Source organism: Caretta caretta, chromosome 6 (assembly GCF_965140235.1).
Source record: "Caretta caretta isolate rCarCar2 chromosome 6, rCarCar1.hap1, whole genome shotgun sequence".
Classification (NCBI taxonomy): domain Eukaryota; kingdom Metazoa; phylum Chordata; order Testudines; family Cheloniidae; genus Caretta; species Caretta caretta.
Genome location: NC_134211.1, coordinates 63622591 through 63636974, shown reverse-complemented (window position 1 = coordinate 63636974; position 14384 = coordinate 63622591). Strand labels below are relative to the sequence as shown.

Genomic DNA, 14384 nt, shown 5'->3' with positions numbered 1-14384 from the left:
ACTAAATATATATTTAGCTTACATTTTTTGCCAGGTAGCTAATGCTATAGTCAAGGTTATACGGACACTCACTATAGCCCCTCTATTCTTCTGTATACTTAAGACTTTCAGAGAGAGATTCTCTTTTGGGGATAAGATCTTCCCATGCCTGGTCTCAACTAAGGAATTTTAAATTTGGGGGGAGGGGGGCAAACACACACACAAAAAACCCAAACAAACAAAAAAGCCCTCTTCTGCTATGATTTTTCAGTTTAGTGGATGTTCTCATTGTAGGAGGTTTTTTTGGCTTATGCAAAACAGCTCAGCTTCAGAATTTGGATTTTTCAGGTTGATTAGTCTTCATTTAAGGAAAAATCCTTTTTCTGTTTTGAGGTTGAGGAAAGAAGGAAGAAAATAAAAGTATAAGATTTTTAAAACTTGCTATTAGGCATATGTGGTAATAAATCTGGCTGTCTCTAAGATCTAGGATACTAAGTTAGTAACACAGCAAATAAACACAGCCAGAAACTGAAGTTTGTTTTATCCTGTCTTCAGTTTTTTATTCTGCCACAGAGAAAATACTAAAGAAGTTGTTAAACAAAGGGAAATGATAAACTTGGGGATCACTTGAGAAAACTGGAGGAACATTAGTTGAGCTTTCTGTCAGATAGTTCAAGCATGGGCTTAAAACAGCATTTAAACCACCACATTAACAAGAGGCTGGGAGCATCTCTGGAGGGCAGGCTGCTAGTGAGAGAATATTTGTCTGTGCCATAAGAACCATGAGAATAAACCTGTGGGGGTGTAACCACCATGTCACACTTGCAGTATAAGAATAGGTTTATGACGCTTTGTTCACTCAACTCATTCTTTCCACAGTGCGAAAAAGGATTAAGAAGATAGTTGCTGCCAGTTACTGGTAAATTTTTTTTTACGTGAAGATTAGACCACATTTAGAGTGAAAATCTTTACCGACGCAGAAAGCCAAGACACACTAAACAAAGGAACAGAAACCAGATGACAAACAAATGTGTTTGTCCCCAACACAGTCAGATCTATTGCATAGGATTTTAGAATTATATTAAAGAAGGAGGCCTAAATATATGCTACTCTCTACCATACGGCCTATAGTCAGTTTCATTCTTCCATGAGCCATTGCTCTGGGCTAAATTACAGACCCCAGCATGCAATGCTTCATCTTGAGCCAAGTATCCTTTGCTTACATTACATTGCTTGATGTAAGTATGCTTACATCAAGATGAGGCACTGCAATTTTTCCCAACTCAAGAAGATTGTACTGGCATGATGAGCTACGCAAGTGTTTCCAAAATGTTAAAAAAGAAAAAAGAAAAGAGGCAACTACCGCCTCAAGGATAGGTACCTTCCTCACAGGAAAGCACTGGAGACTGACGCAGGAGTAAGCTCCTGGATATGTGTTTGTTACTACCTATTGCTGCTCTGGTGACAGGCTGCTGCATGTCTCCTTTCTCACAGGGTCAGGCACTACAGTTTCTCTTAGTCACTTTTTGATGAGATGTCTCATACGAGTGCTGAAAATTTGAGGAAGTATCTGTGTGACCCAGGGACCTCTTGGTGCCAACTGGAAGGGGGCACAGTCATGCAAAAGGGTTACCGGGATCTCCTGGATCTGATATCTATATACTAGTTCAAAGGGCAGCATGTAAGGTCTCTGCTGAAAGCCTGTATCACAGCGATCATAACCATTGTGAAATGTATGCACCGGCACACACGCACTGAAAATATGTTCTTAAGACCTGTGAATTGGGGCTGGTCTCCAAAAGATGATAAATGAATTGCTTTTAGGAAGGAAATGCTTATCTGTCTGGCTATATGCAAATTGAGTATTGTGTGCTTCACAATGGCTGCTTATTTACAAACGGAGCAAAATGCTAATCAAAAGATTGCAAAAGCTACAGAGAAGATTTTCCACATGAAAAAACAAGCAGCAGGGGGTGTGCTGTTTTGGAATAAAGACAATGGAATGTTGGAACTGTAACTAGAGGCAGACAAACACCCTGCATCCTTCATCTAGGGCAGCAGTTCTCAAACTGTGGGTCAGGACCCTAAAGTGGATCACGACCTCATTTTATTGGGGTCGCCAGGGCTGGCTTAGCCTTGCTGATGACTGGGGCCGAAGCCAGAGCCCCACTGCCCGGGGCCAAAGCCTGAGGGCTTCAGCCCTGGGCAAAAGGGCTCAGGTTTCAGTCCCTACCTTCCTGGGGCCGTGTAGTAATTTTTGTTTTTAGAAGGGGGTCGCGGTGCAATGAAGTCTAAGAACCCCTGATCTAGAGCAGTGGTCTCCAAAGTTTTTGGATCGTGCACCCCCACGGTGCCGACGAAGAAAGGAGAGGGGAAGACCTGCTGCAGGCATGCAGAGCTGCCGCCAAAAGGAAAAAAAAAAAGGCGGAGTGCCGTCCGGTGGCGCTCCTCCTGCCACGCACTCCCTGGGGTGTGCGTACCCCACTCTGGAGACCACTGATCTAGGGGACAAACTGCCAGCATTCTTGTCTTATGAACGGAGGGTCACAGCCAACCTGGTTGTTAAGGACTGGGAGAAAGACAGACTTTGGGTGAGCAAAACTTCATCAGACAGGAAAATGTCCTGTTAACGAAGTCTAGGTCCTAGTATGCCTGTTATGATTTTATTTTGCATGTAACTAGGTGTTTTCAAATATTTCTATTGCTATCACTTGAATCTCCATACTTTGTTAAATAAGCTTCTTGTTTTTACTACAAACATATCTAAGTGTTGTGCAAAGTGGTGATATGAAGGGAATATGGTGATCAGGTGTGTTTCACTGGGAGCAGAGAATCTGGGAATTCTGGGAGTGTCTAGTGGAGCCAGGGCTGGACACTCTACAGATGCAGGGAAGGCTTGGGGTGTGCCTCTTGCTGCCTGCAGAAGGAGCCCGTGTAGGCCGAGAGGGGAGTACTTGTGTTGCATGTAGCTGGTGGAGTCAGGGAGCCAACCTCCAGTCCTGTAAGGTACAGACAAGGCTTCCTCACACTGAGGGCAGGTGGTAGTGAGGTGTCTCACAACTAGGGTGACGAGATGACCCGATTTGGGGGGCTTTTTCTTATATAGCCACCTATTACCCCCCCACCCCCAGTCCTGATTTTTTACACTTGCTATCTGGTCACCCTACTCACAACCCTGGGTACTTCCAGGAAGCATCACAATCTGGTGCTACTCTGCTCCGATTTATGAATACTGTATGCTAATTATTGGGATGATGTTTACTGTATGAATATGTTGGTTAAATTTAATTGCAGGGTGGAGGGAGAGTTGTAAGAGAAAAAAATAAGCAGGAAGTGAAACAATGGCTCTAAATAAGCCTCACACCCTGAACACCCAAACCAGGGGTCAGCAACTTATGGCACGCGTGCCAAAGACGGCACGCTGCTGCCTGCCAGGTCCCAGCTGCCGACCCCGCTCAGCCCGCTGCTGAATCCAGACAAGGACCCCGGCAGGCAGCAGCGTGCCATTAAAAATCCTGCCCACCCCCTGGGCCAGGTGAAGAAGCTTGGTCCTGCCAGCTGCTGCTGCAGAGCAGACGAGCTCCCCCTCCCCCACCTCTTCGCCCAGCATGCTGGGTTCCTGCCCCTCCTCTCCCTCCCTGCCGCCAATCAGTTGATGGCCCTTGTGAGGGAGGGGGAGAAGCAGAGCTGCAGCAGGCTGGATGCTTTGGGGAGGAGGCGTAGAAGAGGTGGGGATGGGGCCGTGGGTGGAATCAGAGCATGGCCCCACGACCCCAGCCCTCTGCCCTGACACACACCCAGCCCTCTGCCCTGACTCCTGCACCCTCCTCACATGCCCCCAGCCCTGACTCCTGCACCCCCCACACCCAGCCCCCCCCACCCTGAGCAGCAAACAGGAGCTCCTGCACTACCCATACATTCCCACCTGCACCCCTCGCACCAAATGGGAGCTGCCCAGGTAAGCACTCCACACCCAAACCTCCTGCCCCAACCCTGAGCTCCCTCCCTCATTCTAGCTCCTGGCCAGACCCTACACACCAACCCCCAGCCTGCTCCTTCACCCCCAGCCCTGTGCTCAGTGCACTCGCACCCTCAGCTCAGTGCAGAGAGAGAGAGAGGAAGAGAATGGGCTAGAACCAGGGAGAAGGTAGGTACCCACTCTATGTGGGCAGGGCCAGGATCCCAGACCGGCAGCTGGGACCCTGGCTGGCAGGAGCCGGTGGACGGAACCCAGACTGGCAGTGGGCTGGCCCTGCTCAGCCCGCTGCCGGTTTGGGGTCCCAGCTGCTGGCCCCCTCAGCCTGCTGCCAGTCTGGAGTTGTGGCTGCTGGCTCCTTGCCAGCAGGGGTCCCGGCCGCAGGCCCTGCTCAGCCTGCTGCTGGCGTAGGTGAACGGAACCCCAGGCTGGCAGAGGGCTGAGCGGGCTGGCGGTGTAAGATCAGCATTTTAATTTAATTTTAAATGAAGCTTCTTAAACATTTTGAAAACCTTGTTTACTTTACATACGACAATAGTTTACTTATATAATATATAGACTTAGAGAGACACAGTCTAAAAAAACGTTAAAATGTATTACTGGCACACGAAACCTTAACTTAGACGGAATAAATGAAGACTCGGCACACCACTTCTGAAAGGTTGCCGACCCCTGCAGTAAACATTTCAGGGTTGTTGAGCAAATGCATTACGCTAAATGCTGCTGTTGTTCACAGTTAGCTATGTCTTTAAACAAAAAACAAACAAACAAACAAACTGTAAATCTGTAACATGTACAGCTGTGGGCTGTGCATCTTTAATAGGACCATTTAAATTTGAAATGTACAATACAGCAACTCTTTATATAGGCTTCTTAATATGCCTCTTGAAAGAGAAACAGTTACAGAAAATGAATAAAATAGGAATCGGTCTTCCACAGTTATGAAATCAACGTCTACACACCCTTGCAAGTAATGTTATGCACCCAGAAGGGGAAAAAAACAGAAACCAAACCATCTCTGCCACTTCCTGGTTATAGTTCCACACCAGCCATCATACGATCTTTTGCAGTGCATGACTGAATATGCTGGAGTCTAAAACTTCAGTTTCAAGCAGCATCCCATTGGCTTGCACTTAAATCTCACCTGCACATACATGTGCACGCTTCTAAATGAACTTAAATCAAAATGAGTCAGCTGTACTGATTGTGTAGCAGTACAGTAGCAGCAGCTACAATGAGCCAGCCCCTAGTGTAGGCACTTAATTCCACTAAAACTAGGGAGAACATATTTCCTGCTCTTAAAAATGTATTAAGCTATTTCCAGTGGCGTATACACTCCACATGTGGCAAAAGCTTTTCTGAGATAATTGCTGGTTCATTCTTGGCCTGTCTTTTCTCCTCCAAAGCTTTGGAAGCTACCAACTCTTATCCCTCACCCCCTACAGTCATCTCCCCTTACATGCTGTCCCAGCTCTATGAATCATTTGCAAGTCTCACCACTTCACAAAGGCAGTGCTCTTTGAATTACCATGTGATCACAGGTCATGATAAAAGGACCCAAGCAGATGCAAGCAGTTCTGATGCTCTGAGGACATGAGGGAAGGAGGAGTTTGAGACTTCCTGGTTGCTTGGGCTGTCTAATAAGGATATATTCTACATCACTGTTTTTGGAACACTGGAAATAGATTGAGTATTAAACCTTAATTCCATCTTCATGTTGGTTTGGAGAAGCACTTGGTGTGTCTGGAATGCCCACTTTTCAATACCATATGTGAGACTCACATGGATAAAGCGAACAACATCCTCACGCACATCAGAATTCTCTAATTTAACCAGTTAGCCTCCTTCAAAAGGAATATTTATAACATAAGTATATCTTGAAGGCACACAGTGGAGAGTATGTTTCTGACGTATGAATTCTGGTTGTGCACAGCAGTCATTATGAAAAATGAAACTGAAAGACCCTTCTTGCCTTATGGCCACATTGCAGGTGACACCTAGAGCAAACTGAAATGTGGTACAGAAGACTGTAACTAAATGTGGTGGTTAAAAAACACAAACCGAGCTATTTTAAAAGTAAGTGCCCAAAATAAGTATTTAAACAGCAAAACGCAAGTTACCATCTGCCTCATGAGGATGCTGAGATGACGGGGGAAAAAAAAATCAACTCCCATTAGGAATGTTTTGGGGAGAGGGGGGAGAAAACCTGCTTCAAAGCTGCTTAAGATAATTTTACCTGTTTAATTTTTGTGGTTTATTTAATATCTTAAGCCAATTTAATTTAACTGAAAGCTTTTAAAACAATTCTATTTTTAAAAGTTCAGATAATTGAACAGTTGCTTTAAAACTGTTTAATTAAACCACAGTAAGAATTAAACCAATAGTTACCTTAAAACAGCTTTAAAATAGTCTGATTTTTCACTAGTTTGTAACAGAACATGGATTTACTCAATCCTAAACTACTTCATGAGGCACAACCTCCTACCCTACCACCAACTACAATGTTAATTCAATTCAGATGGCAGTCCCCATTCGGACACAAGCCTGGTCTATACCTAAAACTTAGGTTAACCTAGCTATGTTGCTCAGGGCTGTGAAAAGTTTCACACCCTGGAGCACCACAGGTAAGTTGACCTAACTCCCAGTGTAGTCATGGCTGGGTCAAGAGAAGGATTCTTCCATTGACCTAGCGACTGCCTCTCAGAGGTGGATTACCTACATCTGTCAATTTTGGAAGCATCTACACTATGGTGCTACAGTGCACAGTGGCTGTAGACATACCCACAGCCTCCCTAATCACTGAATGGAGTTACTAAAATAGTGACAGGTATTTGTAAAACATTGCACTAGAAAGGAAAAGCTTTGTCTGGTACTACAAGCAGCTAATCTTCAAGAGTAATTTCATAGGACTTGAGTGCGAAGTTACAGCCAACAGGGTCCTGCTGTGGTCTTACAAGTATTAGTGATAAGAGGAAGGGAAAAGTTACGGGCAAACAGTATGGAGATATAGATGATATGATTCATAAAAAGAAGCCTCTGATCACTGCATAATTACAAACAATTACAAGAACACTACACTAAGGGATTATACCCACAAATGAACAGCACCCAAACTTCTAGAGAATTAAGGTGGTTTCCTAGAATCACCTTATTTAATATAATGAGCAGCAATGTAAGCAAAAGCATGAAATCACGTGGGGGCTTGATTTAGCGATAGGAGCAGCAATACAGAATATTGTTGCAGTCCTCTCCAGTTGATTTCTTTTAAAACATGCTTTATTTTGAAGAAAATTCCCTTTAGAAACTATTGTTTCAGCATTTTTTCCCCCGCACTACACTGCATCAGAGAGGCTAGGTTTCATATTTTCAGCTTAATCAATCCAACAGAACATTTGCAGAGGGCCAAATGCACAAAATGTTCCAGAGCACTTTCCAAAAACAGTAAGACCTAAAAAACAATAATAAAAATCACAATCTAACTGAGAGGGCTTCAGGGAAGGAAAATGAAGACAAGCCAATGAGAAGAGCTAGATAACCTCTTGAAAGCCTATACAAGCATGAGAAGGTACTTAAACAGGAAATAGATTCTGAAGCAATTTTGGATTGGCATGCTGATTTGCATACACCTACCCAGACAGCTCTTCCAGTTTATACAGCTGTGCTGATTTCAGTTTCAGGAAACAAAACTACAAGGTCTGTGTGCAATGAAGGCTGGCTTTATGAGATGAACTGTTAAATATGCTCTTCGCCACCCTTTAAACTTTGTACTTGTGTTTCAACTTACACGGCTAAAAAGCATCCACATGCTATGAATCTGGCTGGAATATCCTTTCACAGTACTGCAGCATTATAGCTAGAAGAGGATGCCCAACTGGGAAATCCTTTTGTTATCAAAGCTTCCCATACAACTAGCTTGCCATTTTACTAGTTATCAGTCATACCCAGAAGAAAGGATGGCACTCCTTTATAGATACACTAAAGCTACAACTGAAAGCAACAGTTAAGTACAAAGTGAGTTTAAGGACTGCTGTTCCAATTTCCAGACATGAAAACATCCACACCTTCACTTTTTAAAAGGATGAGAAAATGTTTCAAAGAGTATTTAATTTAATATGAGGAGATACAGTTTTTAGGAAAGGCTCACACAGTATGTTCAAAAATCAAATATTTCAAACTCAATTAAAAAGGGAAACTGTTAGCACAGGAGTCAGTTCTTTCAAATTCCATTACCTTCAATTGTCAGAAAAAGCAATTTTCAAACATCCAGTTTTTCCACCATCTAGTTTTACTGACCAAGTTAAATGAATTGCAGAAGAAAAAAGGAGTTTCACTTTCTGGTTCTCAAACATGAGATCACGTAGCTTGGTTTAGGATTTTAACACGGAACGGAAATGTTTTAATGAAAACTTCCATTGACATTTTTTTTAAAATACAAAAACCTAAACACACAATAGTGTTTCATGAGGGCTTGTATTTTGCAAAAAAACTACCTGGCACTGTCCTTCCTTTGCTGCTGCTGCTAGAACAGGTACATGTCTCATGATTCAATGTATTTCAGTTTATTAGCATGCACAAATCTCTATACAAGCTACATAGTGATAAAGAGTGATGATAGCAGTATCTGACATATTTGGCTTTGCTGGACATAGCCAATTTGCTGTCTTGTCAGTGTAGCACATTTAAAAGGGAAAACTGAACTTTGCATTGTCATTCAAGGCATTTGTGATTAAGACTAAAAAAACCCAGAGCCTCCCAACAGCCTTTTACCTGCAATCAATACCATTCTGCTGAACTCAGCTCAGGCAGGTGCGCCTCTGTTAGATATGCGGGGAGTAAGCTGCAGAGGTATGTGCCTTCCACAGAGAAGCTGCAGCCACAAGGCACACAAAAATTAAGAACAGTCAGTTCAGGGGTCTCAGCAGATCTAAGCTGGTAGGATAGAAGCCATCATTTAGTCTCAGGTCAAACAAACAATCAGCTTCATTTTGATCAGGCTTGGATCTCCCTCACTTTGTCCTTCCCCATCCAACATCCAAAAAGACATGTCAGAAAGAGGAACAAGAGCATCCCGGGAGTTCAAAAGGTAAAAGCCCTTAATTAATCAATACCTTCATTTTGCATCTGAAAAGAGTTCTCTGCAGATTTCTGCTCAATCTTGCCTTTCACTTGCTTAAAGAATTGTGCCATGTAGAAGTTTAAAAGGAAAATCCCTTCATAGACACTATGAAATGTAATTGTCAAGCTAGTGGGAAGAAGAGCTTCAGAATGAACACAAGACACACAAAAAAGGTATGTACCTAAAAGAGGAAGAAAAAACCCCATGCGTGCACCACAGCTGCAGTGCAGTCCGAGTCACAGGGGAAAATTATTCCTCAACTCTTTTGAAGCCAGACAAAGATGCCCAACTGTTGGGTTTCTATGTGAACTATGTACTGCAATTTAAAAAAGACAGACCACACACTGAACAGCTAGGCAAGCATTTTAAAAGGAGCTCTGGGCATCAGAAGTGCACTGGCTGGTAATATTTGTTAATCCAGTGGTTCCTACCTGCTGTTTTGCAAACTTGTACTGGTACTTCAGGCTTTGGTGACTGGGACTGTCCCTTCCTTCCTTAATGAGAAGACCCTGTGCTGAGCCCTGTTGTGCCCCAAATCCATGGTGATTAGCACATGCACGACTGATTGAGGCTTGAGTTGCTCCCAACACAAACCTTGCAAAGAGGTGGTGGCTGTGCTTTAGAGCAGGCAGGTCACCACTGCAGGTTGGAGAAGAGATCTGAACAGGAGACCGGTAGGCCCTGGATGAACCACCACAGGTCTCAATTTGTTAAACTGGTACAGCTCCTCCAGAAAGATGAAAAAGTCAGTGATTAATCAGGGAGGACACACTGTGAAGTAGCAAAACAATTACCTGAAATTCTGCTCTACACAGACCCGCAACGGTGGCTACCTCTATACTATGAGTTAGGAGTGTGATTCCGAGCTTTCGGAGACAAAAGAAATCACACTAGCTTTCATCGAACTAGCACGTTACAAATAGTACTGTAGTTGCAACAGCATGGGCAGCACCAAGCGGTGGCACAGGATAGCTGCCCCGAGTACAAATCAATGCGAACCCTGCGGGTATGTAACTCAGACAACCAGCCCATGCTGCCGCTGCCCAGGCTATCCTGGCTACACTACTATTTTTAGCATGCAAACTCAGATAAGAGTTAGTATGAGTAGATCTACATGAGCTGGGACTCTCACCCCTACACTATAAGCTAGGTGTAGCCTAGAAGTTGGGTCAAATTCTCATTGCCCTACCTTCCAAAGAGGGGAGGAAATGGGGACTGAAAACCCAGAACAGAATGAGAGAAAACAGGCCACACCAAAGAAGAGAAGGACACAATCGCTGTTGTTTGTTCCTCTGTGCCCCACTATATTATTACATAGCGAGGATTTGAGTAGTAGATCACCACATCAAAGGAGGACAAGTAATAACAGCATTACAGGAAATAGCAACATTTCCAACTGCCCTCTTTCAAATGTGCATTCATCAAGTGTGTGCCGCTTATTCCTGGAGTGCGTCTCTCACCATTTGGTAGCTCCAAGAGGTTACTCTGCATGCAGCCCAAGAACTCTGAAATATTCAGTCCCAGAGATCTTTCTGAAGATCAGGGAGAGACATGAGAGTTCAGAAAGCAGGGACTATTGAAGCTCCTACTTCTGTTTTGCTTTCTCACCAGACTGCTTAAGAGCACACAGCCAGGTTGACTCAATGTCCTCCACACAAATGTTACCCAAGATTAGATTTCCCTTTTAATGCAAAAATACAAAGACAATAGATATGAGAATAGCATAGGCCAAACTTCCTGAATACTGCTAAGAGCAGCTAGCTAAAAGGTGGGGCTTTCCTGTCACCACACACTAAAAAGCTGGTTCAATGGCAAGGCATGTTTTTCGGTGGAACGTGCTGCTCATGGATGCAGGCCATTTAACTGTTTCAGAGCTGCCCAACATACCACACTTGGGCAAAACTCACCCTTGGTCCATCCTAATACGTCTGGTACTCCCCCTGTTTCTATAGTGCTATGTTCTATAGCAACAGAATGTGGTAGCATGCCTGTAAGTTGTAAGGTAGTGTGGTAATATGCATTTCTTCAGCAACACCAACTCTCCAATTCCTGGGAAGCTGGCTGTCAAGCATCCAGGTTACTTTCCAGGTATTACGGTACCCGAAATACTGGCAATAAAGGGAAAGTGTCCTCAATAGGTTTGTGTGCTTTCCGGGACCTGCAAAAAACTCACTGCAAACTGTATGGCACCACAATAGCTCTTATACTCAGTGTTAGCAGAATGTGTGTTTGTGTCTATATTATAGATTTGTGCTGGAAATGACCCAACTTGATGATCACTTTAGATAAGCTATTACCAGCAGGACATTGGGGTGGGAGGAGGTATTGTTTCATGATCTCTGTGTGTATATAATATCTGCTGCAGTTTCCACGGTATGCATCCGATGAAGTGAGCTGTAGCTCACGAAAGCTCATGCTCAAATAAATTGGTTAGTCTCTAAGGTGCCACAAGTACTCCTTTTATTATAGATCAAGAATCTCTTCTCCCACTCCCCCATTCACATAAGAGGAAACCAGGAAGCGGAAGAGCAAGAGAGGTGTCAGATCTATCTGGTGAAAGTTCTTAGCTCAACAGGAAGTGAGCAAAGCCTGCAATCCCTGTTAAAGAGGCAAAAAACTGAAGCAAGGAATTTGCACACGCCTTGCTCCCTTCTTAGGCAGGTATCCTAAAGCAGTCCCTTACCCTCTAGGGCAGGGGTGGCCAACCTGTGGCTCCGGAGCCACATGCGGCTCTTCAAAAGTTAATATGCTGCTCCGGGGCTGGATCTAAAGGCACCAACTTTCCAAAGTGCCAGGAGGGGGAGGGGGGAGAAGAGGGAGGGGTTCTCACTGCTCAACCCCTGGCTCTGCCACAGGCCCTGCTCCCACCTTCCTGCAACCTCCCCCAAGCCTGTCATGCCCTCGTTCTCTCTTCCCTCCCACCCCCCTGCCCACCACAAAACAGCTGATCAGGAGGTGCTGAGAGCAGGGTCGGGGAACTGATGGTGGGCTGCTGACGTATTACTGTGACTCTTTGGCAACGTACATTGATAAATTCTGGCTCCTTCTCAGGCTCAGGTTGGTTACCCCTGCTCTAGGGTATACGTCTACACTGCAGCTGAAGCAAGCCTCCCAGCTGGGCAGACAGACTCATGCTAGTGGGGCTTGAGCTAGAGTGCTACAAAAATAGTGTGGATGCTGCAGCTCTGGTGGAGACTCGTCCTGGACACCCAAGTTCAAGTGTAGGCGATCTAGTGGCTTGGCCTTGGCTGGCTTGCCAGAGGCACAAAGTCTACACAGCTACTATTAGCTCGCTAGTTAGAGTCTGTGGACTGGGAGGCTTGCTCCCAGCTGCAAAGTAAACATGCCCTTAGAGACTAGGTTCCTTCCTCACAGTCGCAACGATTAATTGTACAAAAGCTACTGAAATTAGAGGATCACTACTCGTATGCAGCAGGCTAATTTATTTTGTTTTTAATAAGTCTTCCATTCCCATCTCTGGCTGGTAACACTGTACTCCAAGCAGCAGCATGTTTAGGAGGGACCAAGTATGGAGTTACAAATTACTATGATCACTATTGCAAGAGCGAAGTATTAAAGGCAAGCTAGAGGCGAGTTTTGTCCCACTTATGTTATACTGATGAGCTATGAATATCTGCACACCCAAGCAAGTTATACTGAAAACTATGAACCAGCATCATTTACCAATTTTTGACCAGGATAATAAGTCTAATCGCCCACTCTAGTTTCTTGTGGAACCTGTGAGTGGACTGTGGGTTTTTTGTTGGTTTTGTTTTATTTGCCATAAGGCACTGTAAGATTCACTATGACAAACAGGTTCCACCCCATATGGGAAGTTAATGTTTGATAACTCAAGTCATGTAGCATTTCAGCAATCACAAAAACCAGTTTTAAACACAGAATCCATTCTTCAAAGACACTTACCCAATTCCATTATTACTTTCTTCAATCTGTGAATTTGATATGCAACTCAGGGCTTTATTTTTAAAGACAAAAATCCTCCTTTCTCACCAAAACAGCTAAACTATTGCAGCTTTAGACTAGGTGATTTACTGGAAGGCAACAGATTTCATTTGCTAAAATCTCCTCAATCCTCCAACATTCCCAATAGGCATTTCTTCTAAGTTCGGGCAATTAAAAGTGAATCATAATGGACACGCAGCTTTCTAGTTCATAGAATCATAGACTATCAGGGTTGGAAGGGACCGCAGGAGGTCATCTAGTCCAACCCCCTGCTCAAAGCAGGACCAATCCCCAATTAAATCATCCCAGCCAGAGCTTTGTCAAGCCTGACCTTAAAAACTTCTAAGGAAGGAGATTCTACCACCTCCCTAGGTAACGCATTCCAGTGTTTCACCATCCTCCTAGTGAAAAAGTTTTTCCTAATATTCAACCTAAACCTCCCCCACTGCAACTTGAGACCATTACTCCTTGTCCTGTCCTCTTCTACCACTGAGAATAGTCTAGAACCATCCTCTCTGGAACCCCCTTTCAGGTAGTTGAAAGCAGCTATCAAATCCCCCTCATTCTTCTCTTCTGCAGACTAAACAATCCCAGTTCCCTCAGCCTCTCCTCATAAGTCATGTGTTCCAGACCCCTAATCATTTTTGTTGCCCTTCACTGGACTCTCTCCAATTTATCCACATCCTTCTTGTAGCGTGGGGCCCAAAACTGGACACAGTACTCCAGATGAGGCCTCACCAATGTCGAATAGAGGGGGATGATCACGTCCCTCGATCTGCTGGCAATGCCCCTACTTATACATCCCAAAATGCCATTGGCCTTCTTGGCAACAAGGGCACACTGCTGACTCATATCCAGCTTCTCGTCCACTGTAACTCCTAGGTCCTTTTCCGCAGAACTGCTGCCTAGCCATTCGGTCCCTAGTCTGTAGCTGTGCATTGGGTTCTTCCGTCTTAAGTGCAGGACCCTGCACTTATCCTTACTGAACCTCAGATTTCTTTTGGCCCAATCCTCCAATTTGTCTAGGTCCCTCTGTATCCTATCCCTGCCCTCCAGCGTATCTACCACTCCTCCCAGTTTAGTATCATCCACAAATTTGCTGAGAGTGCAAACCACACCATCCTCCAGATCATTTATGAAGATATTGAACAAAACCGGCCCCAGGACCGACCCCTGGGGCACTCCACTTGACACCGTTCATTTGTGTACTGAAATGACTGATTAATTCCAGGCCAGTGGAATTAATCAAACACATTTGCAAGGCTAGCCCCGCAGTCTCAAGTCCTAAAATACACCCAGCATGATGGATATTTGGTGTGGGGAGGAAGAGAAAGCAGCAGCAGACTGACA

At 44.5% G+C, this 14384-nt stretch overlaps 1 protein-coding gene across 1 annotated transcript in view; it reads right to left on the bottom strand.

Annotated features, from left to right (window-relative positions):
* Nucleotides 1-14384, bottom strand: part of SUSD6 (sushi domain containing 6) — a 112517-nt gene that overhangs the window by 64261 nt on the left and 33872 nt on the right. The window lies entirely within an intron of this gene.